Source organism: Triticum aestivum, chromosome 4B, assembly GCF_018294505.1.
Source record: "Triticum aestivum cultivar Chinese Spring chromosome 4B, IWGSC CS RefSeq v2.1, whole genome shotgun sequence".
Lineage (NCBI taxonomy): Eukaryota > Viridiplantae > Streptophyta > Magnoliopsida > Poales > Poaceae > Triticum > Triticum aestivum.
Window position 1 is genome coordinate 437,270,070 of NC_057804.1, and position 12,406 is coordinate 437,282,475.

Here is a 12,406-nt window from a genome sequence, read left to right on the forward strand (position 1 = left end):
TGAATAATTATGTAACTATGTGAAGACTCTCTACAATTTAATAATTTCAGATCTTGATATTTTATTCAAACAGCAAGCAAAAAAAAATGACGCTCCAAGAAAAACACATATCATGTGGTGAATAAAAATATAGCTCCAAGTAAAGTTACCGATGAACGAAGACGAAAGAGGGGATGCCTTCCGGGGCATCCCCAAGCTTAGGCTCTTAGTTGTCCTTGAATATTACCTTGGGGTGCCTTGGGCATCCCCAAGCTTAGGCTCTTGCTACTCCTTATTCCATAGTCCATCGAATCTTTACCCAAAACTTGAAAACTTCACAACACAAAACTTAACAGAAAACTCGTAAGCTCCGTTAGTATAAGAAAATAAATCACCACTTAGATACTGTTGTGAACTCATTCTAAATTCATATTGATGTAATATCTACTGTATTCCAACTTCTCTATGGTTCGTACCCTTCGATACTACTCATAGATTCATCAAAATAAGCAAACAATACATAGAAAACAGAATCTGTCAAAAACAGAACAGTCTGTAGTAATCTGATTTGTTCGAATACTTCTGGAACTCCAAAAATTCTGAAATAAATTGGTGGACGTGAGGAATTTTTCTATCAATCATCTTCAAAAAATCAACTTAAAAGCACTCTTCTGTAAAAAAACGACAGCTAATCTCGTGAGCGCAAAAGTTTCTGTTTTTTACAGCAAGATCGCAAAGACTTCGCCCAAGTCTTCCCAAAGGTTCTACTTGGCATAAACACTAATTAAAACATAAAACCACATCTAAACAGAGGCTAGATGTATTATTTATTACTAAACAGGAGCAAAAAGTAAAGAACAAAAATAAAATCGGGTTGCCTCCCAACAAGCGCTATTGTTTAACGCCCCTAGCTAGGCATGATGATTTCAATGATGCTCACATAAAAGATAAGAATTGAAACATAAAGAGATCATCATGAAGAATATGACTAGCACATTTAAGTCTAACCCACTTCCTATGCATAGGGATTTTTTGAGCAAACAACTTATGGAAACAATAATCAACTAGCGTAGGAAGGCAAAACAAGCATAACTTCAACACTTTAAGCACATAGAGAGGAAACTTGATATTATTGCAATTCCTACAAGCATATGTTCCTCCCTCATAATAATTTTCAGTAGAACCATGAATGAATTCAACAATATAACCATCACATAAAGCATTCTTTTCATGATCTACAAGCATAGAATTTTCATTACTCTCCACATAAGAAAATTTCTTCTCATGAATAATAGTGGGAGTAAACTTAACAAAATAATTATCATGTGAGGCATAATCCAATTGAAAACTAAAATCATGATGACAAGTTTCATGGTTATCATTATTCTTAATAGCATACAAGTCATCACAATAATCATCATAGATAGCAACTTTGTTCTCATAATCAATTGGAACCTCTTCCGAAATAGTGGATTCATCACTAAATAAAGTCATGACCTCTCCAAATCCACTTTCATAATTATCACAATAATATTCAACATCCTCCTAAATAGTGGGATCATTACTTCCTAAAGTTGACACTCTTCCAAACCCACTTTCATCAATATAATCATCATAAATAGGAGGCATGCTTTCATCATAATAAATATTCTCATCAAAACTTGGGGGACTAAACATATCATCTTCCTCAAACATAGCATCCCCAAGCTTGTGGCTTTGCATATCATTAGCATCATGGGTATTCAAAGAATTCATACTAACAACATTGTAATCATGCTCATCATTCACATATTTTATGCCAAGCATTCTATGTAATTCTTCTTCTAGTACTTGAGCACAATTTTCCTTCCCGTCATTTTCATGAAAGACATTAAAAAGATGAAGCATATGAGGCAACCTTAATTCCATTTTTTGTATTTTTCTTTTATAAACTAAACTAGTGATAAAACAAGAAACCAGAAGATTCAATTGCAAGATCTAAAGATATACCTTCAAGCACTCACCTCCCCGGCAACGGCGCCACAAAAGAGCTTGATGTCTACTACACAACCTTCTTCTTGTAGACGTTGTTGGGCCTCCAAGTGCAGAGGTTTGTAGGACAGTAGCAAATTTCCCTCAAGTGGATGACCTAAGGTTTATCAATCTGTGGGAGGCGTAGGATGAAGATGGTCTCTCTCAAACAACCCTGCAGCCAAATAGCAAAGAGTCTCTTGTGTCCCCAACACACCCAATACAATGGTAAATTGTATAGGTGCACTACTTCGGTGAAGAGATGGTGATACAAGTGCAATATGGATGGTAGATATAGGTTTTTGTAATCTGAAAATATAAAAATATCAAGGTAACTAATAATAAAAGTGAGCGTAAACGGTATTGCAATGCGTTGAAACAAGGCCTAGGGTTCATACTTTCACTAGTGCAAGTTCTCTCAACAATAATAACATAATTGGATCATATAACTATCCCTCAACATGCAACAAAGAGTCACTCCAAAGTCACTAATAGCGGAGAACAAATGAAGAGATTATTGTAGGGTACGAAACCACCTCAAAGTTATTCTTTCTGATTGATCTATTCAAGAGTCCATAGTAAAATAACATGAAGCTATTCTTTCCGTTCGATCTATCATAGAGTTCATACTAGAATAACACCTTAAGACACAAATCAAACAAAACCCTAATGTCACCTAGATACTCCAATATCACCTCAAGTATCCGTGGGTATGATTATACGATATGCATCACACAATCTCAGATTCATCTATTCAACCAACACAAAGGACTTCAAAGAGTGCCCCAAAGTTTCTACCGGAGAGTCAAGACGAAAACGTGTGCCAACCCCTATGCATAAGTTCACAAGGTCACTGAACCCGCAAGTTCATCACCAAAACATACATCAAGTAGATCACGTGAATATCCCATTGTCACCACGGATAAGCACATGCAAGACATACATCAAGTGTTCTCAAATCCTTAAAGACTCGGTCCGATAAGATAACTTCAAACGGAAAACTCAATCCATTAAAAGAGAGTAGAGGGGGAGAAGCATCATAAGATCCAAGTATAATAACAAAGCTCGCGATACATCAAGATCGTGCTGAATCAAGAACACGAGAGAGAGAGAGAGAGAGAGATCAAACACATAGCTACTGGTACATACCTGAACTACTCCCTCCTCATCATGGAGAGCGCCGGGATGATGAAGATGGCCACCAGTGAGGGTTCCCCCCCTCCGGCAGGGTGCCAGAACAGGGTCTCGATTGGTTTTTGGTGGCCACAGAGGCTTGCGGCGGTGGAACTCCCGATCTAGGTTATGTTCTAGAAGTTTGGGTATATATAAGAAGTTTTGGTGTCGGGAACAAGTCAGGGGGGTCTCCGAGGTGGACACGAGGTAGGGGGCGCGCCCAGGGGCGTAGGGCGCGCCCCCCACCCTCGTGGGTGCCTCGGGACTCTTCTGGCCCATCTCCGATACTCCGTGGGCTTCTTCTGGTCCAAAAATAATCTCCGTGAAATTCCAGGTCAATTGGACTCCGTTTGGTTTTCCTTTTTTGCGATACTCAAAAACAAGGAAAAAATAGAAACTTGCACTGGACTCTAGGTTAATAGGTTAGTCCCAAAAATCATATAAAATAGCATATAAATGCATATAAAACATCCTACATGGATAATATAATAGCATGGAACAATCAAAAATTATAGATACGTTGGAGACGTATCACATGACACGTCAGGTGAGTACTTTGAATGTACTCGCAAGCTCACAACAAGCAAAGCAAATATGACAAACAATAACAAGACATTTAATCAGGTAGAATGCATGAACATGGCATGAATGTCATGAAGTGAGCGTGGTATATCTCGTGGCCCCTCGGACCAGCTTACCATCTTGGTTACCATTAACAACAATCACCAGCTTACCACGGTGATCCTTACTTGATCATAATCAGAAACACCTCGATGACCATCACGTGGTCATCTACCATAGCTCGTGCCTTGACAGTGCCATAAGTGTGCAAGTTAATTATTTTTGTTGACCCATGGTGTGACCTACTATGAACTGTGTCCATAACCGAGGACGTGGCTATCGATAGAATATACACTCTATAGAGGTTAGTACATTGTACCCACGCCATAGAACCATGGCCTCGTGCCCCCATTCGGGTGGACCAACAGCTTTCGACAAAACCATTCTATTGCATGACACTCTCCCGGCCACTCCGACCAACTCCCCTTTGGGATAAGTCATGGGTGGCTCCGGATGCCACTCTGGACATCTGCCACCTTCGTGGCCGGCTACCGTCGTGGCAAAACAAAAACGGTTCCAAATGAGGACAATGGTACCAAAAAACTATGGGCACACAAGGTTATGCCTGCCTACCGGGCCAGGGTAGAGCAAGCACATAAATTTCCCTAGTTGGAGGCACCGGTGAGAGGCATGACAATAGACCACACTAGCGCCTCCCCATCCAGACAAGTGTGGTTACACTGGTGAGCTCGATTCGGTGGCACCATGACTCGATAAACATCATGTTCAAGTTGAATTATTATCATGTTAAACTTGAATAAAATAACTCGAGTCATAGTATGCCATGAAATGCATAAGTAAAAAATGACATGAATGAGTGCATCAAAGTAAACACGAGCATATAGAGCAAGTACTACTGCACGAACTAACAAACTAACAAGTATGCTACTGCAAGGACATAACAAGGAAAATATACTTGCTCAAGTTAAATTATTTAAGTGAAATGAATGCAATAATATGAATTTAGTTCAAGTAAAATCATTGCTGCTATAATGCCATCCTTGCAAATGATTGGTGTGGCCTGCCTTAGTTCAGAGGAAGGTCACAGAACTCCTCGTCCTCTTCAAGGCAATCAAAACCTTCTAAAAAATACTTAAAGTGCAAAAATAAAATGTCACATAATGCCTTTTATTGCACCAGAAAATATCTACAACAAAGAAAATTCTCAAATTTGGCATGCAGAAAGATAAGCTCATAACAAAACTGTTGCAAAAGAATCAACTCATTTGGACTTATACTTTAGGAGATATGACTGGTCAAAGTTAGGGTCAAATATATGAATTTAAACTAAAATTCAGATATTCCAGAAGAGGCCACGTCGAAGGCGTATTTTCCAAATACGCCTCCACTCATACCCCTTCGGGCGAGGGAGAGAGAGACTGACGGGTGGGACCCCATGTCAGGTTTGAGAGAGAGAGGGAGAGAAACAGAGACGATGGCTCTACCGCCGGTGGTTCTCCAGTGAGGAGACTACAGCGACCACCAGTGAGGAGTGGGATGGGTCGAGCACAACATTACAAACATGTACGTACCCAAGGCGAGGGCAGAGGTGGGCGGACAGTGTCGGGACGGCCGTCTCCAGAGATGGAGGGCGGCGGAGCTCGTCGGACTTGGTGATTCCGACGGAGTCCTGACAAACCAAGAGCACCATCGTGCTCAGGAGGACCTCATGAGCTCAACGGAAGAGGAGGATAGGGTTGAAGAGCACCGAAGTGAGTGCATGGCCTAGGGGGATCCGTGGACAACTCTGGTGAGGATCAGCGGCCAGAGGCCTTCCCTGTCTTGCTGCATTGGTTGTCTGCTAGATTTGTGGCCAGAGGAGGAAGGTTGGATGGTTAGAAGTGCCCGGGATGAGCCATTTTTATAGGCGACGAGGAGGCAGAGCTCGAGGCCACCGGAGAGAGTTCTGGAGAGGATAAAGGGAGCAAGAGGGGCTGAGATCGATGGGATAGCTCACTAGGACGCCGCCAAGCACAATGGAGAAGAACAGCCAAGCAACAGGGCACGGGGCGGGATGTTTCGTTCACGCGTGTGCACTGTGCTTCTGTGCCCGTCGCGTCCGTGTCCGCTGTGTACGCGACCTGTGTTGGGGAGCTGCAGAGGGGGCTAGGTGGATGCGGGAGAAGCTACTGAGTGTCTCGGACTAGCTACAGTGGCATGAGGAGGACGAGCAGGCAACGACGGAGGGGTCCCGACGCTCAGAGCACGCTGACCGACTATCGAACACCATGTCTTCACGCGGTCACCGCATGCACTGGTGCAACACGGTGCGCCAGGGTAGCCAGACCTTGTCTAGGGCCAAGTCCTTTCAATGCAGAGCTGCTGGATGCCCATGGCTTGCCACCTTGACAACCATACATGACTAGACCAAGCTGGCAAGTTTCTGGACAGAAACTGGTGATGGAACTTGAGGAAAAGTTACTCGGATTTAGAGTGTGAATTTTGGTGGGTAGTGATACTTCTCCAACGTATCTATAATTTTTAATTCTTTCATGTTGTTATATTATCATTCTTAGATGTTTTACAATCATTTTATAGCAACTTTATATCATTTTTTGGGACTAACCTATTGACCCAGTGCCCAGTGCCAGTTGCTATTTTTTTTTACATCGAAGGAAATCAATATCAAACGGAGTCCAAACACCGCGCAACTATTTTTGGATTTTTTTTTATGGACCAGAAGACCACCAATGGGCCAGAGTAGTACCTGGGGGTGCCCCGAGGGTGGCACAGCCCACCAGGGCGCGCCTGGGGGCCCAGACGCGCCCAGGTGGGTTCTGCCCACCTTGATGGCCCCCCGCACCCCCTCTTTACCCTATAAAATCCCAAATTTCCAAAACCCCTCGGGGTTAACCTAGATCAGAAGTTCCGCGGCCGCAGGCCTCTGTAGCCACCGAAAACCAATCTGGACCCCGTTTTGGCACCCTGCCGGAGGGGGGAATCATCATCCCGGCGGCCACCACGATGAGGAGGGAGTAGTCCAGCCTCAGGGCTGAGGGTTTGTACCAGTAGCTATGTATTTAATCTCTCTCTCTCTCTCTCTCGTGTTCTTGAGATATCAGGATCTTGATGTATCCCGGGCTTTGTTAATATAGTCAGATCATATGGTGTTTTCCCGTCTCCATCTTGTTGTGAATTGAGTTTTCCCTTTGAGATTTTGTTTTATCAGATTGAATACTTTTATGGATTTGAGAGCACTTGATGTATGTCTTGCATATGAATAATCATGGTGACAATGGGGTATCGTATTGATTCACTTGATATATGTTTTGGCACTCAACTCGCAGATTCCCGAGGTGACATTGGGGTAATCTACACATAGGGGTTGATGCACGTTCTTGTCTTTGTTTCTCTGGTAGAAATCTTGGGGCACTCTTTGAGGTTCTTTGTGTTGGATTGAGTATTATGAATCTGACATTATTTGGTGTTATTTTAGTACGAACTCTTGGATAGATCGATCGGAAAGAATAGCTTTGAGGTGGTTTCGTACCCTACAAATAATTTCTTCTTATGTTCTCCGCTAGATAGGAACTTTGGAGTGATTCTTCATTGCACTTTGAGGTGTGGTTATATGATCCAATTATATTAGCACTGTTGGAAGATTGCACTAGTGAAATTACGGACCCTAGGCCTTGTTTTCAAGCGTTGCAATACCGTTTGTGCTCACTTTTATCATTCGCTACCTTGCCGTTTTTATTTATTCACATTGTAAAAATATATTTCTATCATCCATATTACACTTCTATCACCATCTCTTTGCTGAACTAGTGCACCTATACAATTTGCCATTGTATTGGGTGTGTCGGGGACACAAGAGACTTTTTATTATTTGGTTACAGGGTTGTTTGAGAGAGACCATGTTCATCCTACGCCTCACATGAATTGATAAACCTTAGGTCATCCACTTGAGGGAAAATTGCTACTGTCCTACAAAACTCTGCGCTTGAAGTCCCAACACAAGTCTACGAGAACAAGTTGCATAGTAGACATCAGGTAGGCTTCTGGTAAGAAGGTAATCATGTGGTAAAATTTTTAGCTCAAGAAGATCAAGCAAAATTGCACTTGCTTCACAAAGTGCCTTGACTGACCAGAAGTGAAAATATTTTATTGAGAAAATATTCTCCAAATGACCATGGCATATTTTGCATAGGAAGGTGAGGCATGAACCAAAGAATATTTTGGAATTCATTGGGGATTTTCAGAGCAAGAAAAACAAGGGTTGCTTCATAGCAGAATGAGAAAATATTCATTTTCAGAGGGAAAATGAATATTATGCCCTTAAAATAAATTATTCCATGGCATGAGCTTGGAAGAGATGAAACCCACTTGAAATAAAGTCAAAAGAATTTTCAAGTGGCAAGTCCAAAAGAGGTGATTGCAAATCAAATATCCATTAAACCCCAGAAAAAGAAAAATAGCAAAATCCAGGGTGTCACAGTTGTCCACTGAATTCTCTCATCTCTAGTCTAGTTTCAATCTTAATCGTGGCAAGTAATGCCATTTCATCCAGTTTAGGCGGTAACCACGCCATCGGCATGCTATTCGGGCGGTCACCATGACTAAGCCATCAATTCCTCGGTCGAAAAGATATCTCCTACTGTCCTACAGCTTCGAAGAACAACGTCTTTTGCTGATAGGTAATCATTCGAAGCACAAAGAGATTTCTCTCAGTCTTTCACATGTTTCGACTAAGCATCACAGTGGACCTCAACTTCGAGAACCTATACCCCTCTTAAAAGTACGAAGGTCCTATGATTCAAATAATAGAAAGAAGAACGATGAAACGAATGTTATGTCTTGATTTTGCCTTCAATCTTCTCGGCTGCAGTCATTCTTCCTCGGATGAACTAAACGGATATTGATTCACGTTAGCAATAATTTTAAGAGGTCAATTCCTATGATAAAATCTTCTCACTTCCATGTCTTCTCAAAATGTAGCTCATCCTTCTTCGCGGCGCAGATAATTTTCGGTGAAGTTCTTCAAACTACACACTGAACACAACATTCTCCTCGGACTTGCGTGGACTATTTCTCTCTGTGTGCATTAGCAAACAAATTAGTCCATACCTATTTCTAACAACAATCTCTAAAACACAAGGGGGCAAACCATTTGCACCATCAAAACGAGATCTTAAAAAATTTGAGGTTTCCAAATTATTTTCTGCAACACTACAAATTATCGGGAAATAAGCACATGCCTAATGACGGCCGAATACATTGCCAAAAATCAGTCTAAAACATCATCAAAATTGCCGAGGGAGCTGCCCCCCGAGGGGGGCTTCTTACGGTGGACCGTCACAGAAATTGGCGACGTTTCATGTTTCGTCACCATGGTTTCTCTCACTGAATAGGGCAAATTTTGTAGTGCTTTAGACCACCACGTGGGCTATGGTAAGGTGATATGTTGTCTCTAATTACTTGTTTATCTTTGTTGCTGATGGATTGTCTGCTCTTATTATTAGGGGTTTACGTTAAAATCTGGCGAAATGCACTAGGGATCTCACATCTATTATTTGCAGATGATACCCTTCTCTTTTTCAAGGCAAATAGAGATGCAACATATCAAGTAAAAAATGTGTTAAACTCTTATGTCAGCCACTCGTCGACTATTAGACCTTGTGAAGTGCTTGATCCTTTTGGGAAGTCTTGCCTTATTACACAACAAGTGCAGGTCTGGACTAAATTGATTGCGGATAATGTAAATTTTGAAGAGAAGTGCTTGGGGTTGCCAACTCTGGATGAGCTCATGACGAGAGACAAATTTCAAAATATGTAATCAAAATTAACTAAACACATGGTGTTACGGGGCTGTCCATCTCAAGGGGGAGGAAATACTCATCAAATCCATCGCTAAGGCAATTTTCACTTATCTTACACGCATTTTCAAGTTACCCTTGAGGTTGTGTGATGACCTTAATGAAATGGTCGAACTACCTATGGGGATCGGAGAAGGGAAAAAGAAAGACACATTGGAAATCTTGGGAAGACTTGATCAAACCAAAAGGCTTGGGTCTCATGGGATTTCATGATTTTTGGATTTCTAATAAAGCTCTAATAGCTCGTCAAGCTTGGCAATTGTTGATGAATTCGTATAGCTTGTGCGCAAGATTGCTACGTGTTAAGTACTATCCTGCTGGTCTATTGGAGGATACGATGTTTCATCAGACCCATCATCATCCTGGTAGGGATTGCTTATGGCCTTGAACTTCACAAAAAGGGCTTGTTATGGAGGATAGGCAAGTGTCAACATTACGTAGTATAAATGGATCATGGGATCCTAATTTGGTTCGTTAGTTCCTACCTCTTGATGCGTCTGAAATCTTAAAGCTTAAGCTGCCTAGCACAATGGGAGGATTTCATTGCACGGATTTGTGAACCCTCAGGAAAATTTTCACTTAGGAATGCCTACAAGCTAGCCTTTGATGCATTGTATGAGCATAACCAGTTTTCATCTAGTTGCTCACTAGGAGGAGATCAGAGATATTGGAGTGAGGTCTGGGGCTGTAATGCTCCTCCTGAAGTCTGTATTTTTGCGTGGTGAATGGTGACTAATGCACTACCTACATGGGAAAGGAAGCATGCAATATTCCTAGAGACTGACGCTCGATGCCCGGTCTATGGGATCAATAATGAGAACAACTCCACGGTTTGTGCCGCTGCCCCCATGCAATTGCTGCATGGGATTTACTTGTTAAAGTTTGGCCTTTGCCATCGGTGTCTTAGGTGAAGACTACGGATTGTGAATGCTGCTACACCTGACTAGTGATCTGCCACAGAACTTGCGATTGCATCTGCTCATGCTTCTATGGAGAAATTGGTTTGCTTGAAATGAAATAATCTATCGCAAACTTGCACCTCCCATTGATGTTTCCAATCAATTTTTGTGCAACTATGTGCAGTCGATTCTTGCGATGCAGTATGAGCCATCATTTTATCCCATAAAAGGCAAGGTTGTGGTGTCAGAATGTTCAAAAGAAGAAGATATATGTTGATTTGGGTATCACATCATGGAGGTTACCTAAAACTGGTTGGGCTAAGTTAAATTCCGATGATTCTTCTGTCTCTGGCAGTGGCTTGGCAGGGAGCGGTATATCCTTCGTGACCGATTAGGAGATATTAGGACATCTCCAAAGGAGATCCTCAAAACTCATGTATATGTCCGGACAGTGGTGTTCAAACCACATTTGTCAACTTTTTCCCACAAATGGGGACCCCTATATGTCCGTGGACTAGTCCACATGTCCGTTTTCGGTATTTTGGCAACAAGCATTGGGAGGGGCGCAATGCAGGAGTCCGAACACCCACTTGACCAATGAAAAGCAACCAAGTGGTCCTCCTCTCTTTTCTCTATCATCTCCCTCCTCCCAACGACACATCACACACACATATATACATCCAACCAACCATGTGCATGGACCCTTCCCTCCTTCCAACCAGACAAATTGGGATTATTTATGAATAAGTGTTGATTGGCTCCCTCCCACATCATGTTCGCGGACCACGTCTAGACTAGTCTGTGGACATTTGTGGTTTTCATTTTAGAATTTGCATTGGATATGCCCTTATCTTCCCTTCTTGGAGATGCCCCCGACATTGTTCTGATCTTTGAAGGTTAAGCTATTAGCAATAAAGGAAGGTTTGTCTTTGGCATTGCAATGGAGCCATCCCAATTCATGTTGAGACAAATTGTCTAGAAGCAGTAAATCTCTTGAAGAAGAATGGTACAGATAGATCTCGCTTTGGCTTTATGGTGCATGTATTAGATTATTGTTACTTAGAAACACTTATATTGCTCATGTTCGACGGAATCAGAATTTGCTTAGTCACTCTTTAGCTAGTTATGGTATAATTAGTTTTCTAGGTGTAACCAGGGATTTTCAATACTCAAAATGTCCAGGATATAAATAATATCAGGAACTCCCCCTAGCCAGACATGACGGCCGGCGTCAAGAGATGACGCCGCCTTACCTAATCCATGAGCTTCACTATTAGACTCCCTAGGTTCAAAACGAAAAATTGCATCCTCGAACTCCTTCCTCCTATGGTGAATATCCTTCAAAATTGGCGCGTATATAGCTGTTGCACCTCTGCTAATATTTGCAATGACTTTCGGACAGTTAGAGCTGTTAACCATTCACTCTTTGTATGTTTGAGGATTTCTTCATCTCCCAACGCCGACACACAACGCGGGCCACGACATGCGACAATCAAAGAGTGAATGGTGCCATGTATCTTCTACAACAGAACATATCAAGCATACTAGTCAGGTGGTCATGTTTCTTTTGTACCTAGTCGTGCCCGTCAGTAATGATGTGTGAGCCAGATGCCAGATAAAAACATGGACTTTGGACGACACCTTCACCTTCCACGGATTAGTCCAGTCTCTCTTAGCCGCAATGTGATTTGAGTTACTTGGCCGGTGCTCGAGCCAATCTTCTTGCTGGGCCTTAGTCTCGGAGCTCATCCTGTAAGCTGAGAGAATGGAGAATGTGCCCCTTCTATCATAATGCTAGGGCCGAAAACCGTTTTGAAGTCTCGAGGTTAATGTAATTCTCAAAACGATATCAATATCCGGTGCGATGAAGTGCTCCGTAATTACTTGTCTGCTCCATGTTACGGTATA